We start from the raw sequence: 1,509 nt of genomic DNA on the forward strand, positions 1-1,509 counted from the left end.
AGGGSAGAAGAGATAGTGGACTTCACTCGCCTGTGCCTCAGTTGGACTCTACACATATGTTTGTGAGTGAGGGAGTTCAGTTTATTTGAAAAATTTGGGCAGGGGGTACAAAACTTTGTAAACAAGCCGTTGTCAGTGGTTTACTAGCAAGAGGCTGAATTATAAATGCAGTTCCAAAGGAGTCTGTCCTGGGATGTTTCAGTAGCAGCCTTCAGAGCTGGCATTAACTGGGAAGTGACAGCAAACACATTGGAGGATTAAATAAGAATTCAAAATAACCATAAGAAGTTGTTTGGGAAGCCAAGAACGTGACTGAGAAGCAATGAGAGGAATTGTTTTCGTGGCAGGGTTATCCCCTGCACTCACAGAGGCTGGGGCACTGCTCAGCACAGGCTGGAGGCATCAACTGAGGAGACACTGGAGCAGAACTGTGGGCAGTCAGTGGCCAAAGGCACTGCAGGAGAAGAGGACAAATTGCAGCAGGTCATTAAAAAGAAACCATGGCACAGGGACATGRTAGAAGCCATCAGATGTAAAAGGACACTGCAACACGGAACGAGGAGACTTCGTTTGGCAGGGACTACCACATTCACATTTCAGCATGGAATATTCAGRCAGGAGGATAGAGTGTCACCTGGAGAGGCTGTAGGGCCTCTGAAGTACTGAGTGTTCTTTGGAGCAGAACTGAGGGAAGCCCCACAAAAGGAGCCACTCTGAAGTGATGTAAATGCAAAACATTCGTGGTGTCCTCTGTAAGGCAAGGAGCTAAAGTGAGGAGGATCTAAGGCATTAATGGTGTACAACAATTTGCAGAGATCAGATCAAGTAAATGAAATTCCATCAACAACTCGCTCTTCCATTTATATTTGGCAATGACACCGGTCCTCTTCTAATGCACRCAAGCATTTTCTGCTCACTAGCTGTGTTCATGTGTACAAGCGTATATTGATCTGTTTTCTCTCCTTCCCTTCTTACAAAGGAAAAAATAACCGCACAGTTCAGTAATGCACGGGCTGTGCTCCACGATGAAAATAGTCTGAGGCACTTACACCGCGAAGTAAATTTAGCTAAACATAAAAATAACCTTCACAAATTTGAAATGCCTGTTTTACAATTAACGTCAGGTGTTAACAGGATATAATTTTCTTCAAAGTGTGTACTAATGTGACGGGCTGGCTGAAGCGATGCAGGCACTTCTCCTCGCAGCCCTCTAGGTCTCAGAAATGCCCCCGTCACCTTTCGGTTTTTCCCCCCAAACCCTTTCCTTTCTTCAGCCGCACAGGGTGCTCCTGCGGCTCTGCGATGCGGTGCGCTCCCGCCCAGCCCGCCGCAGCCGCGCCGCGTTATTAAAGGCGCACACACCGTGTAAATAATTGATACGGAGCTAGCGCGCTGCGGAGCGGGAGCGCCTCCTCCTCCCCCACCCCGGCCCTCGCTCTGCCCTTCCGCCGCCCTACCTGCCCCGGCCCGCCGGAGCGCAGCGCGGCCGCGGGGAGGCGCGGAGCCCCC

The sequence above is a fragment of the Malurus melanocephalus genome, unplaced genomic scaffold (genome assembly GCF_030028575.1).
Source record: "Malurus melanocephalus ecotype Western Australia unplaced genomic scaffold, MMel_1.1 scaffold_103, whole genome shotgun sequence".
In the NCBI taxonomy this organism is placed as follows: Eukaryota; Metazoa; Chordata; class Aves; order Passeriformes; family Maluridae; genus Malurus; species Malurus melanocephalus.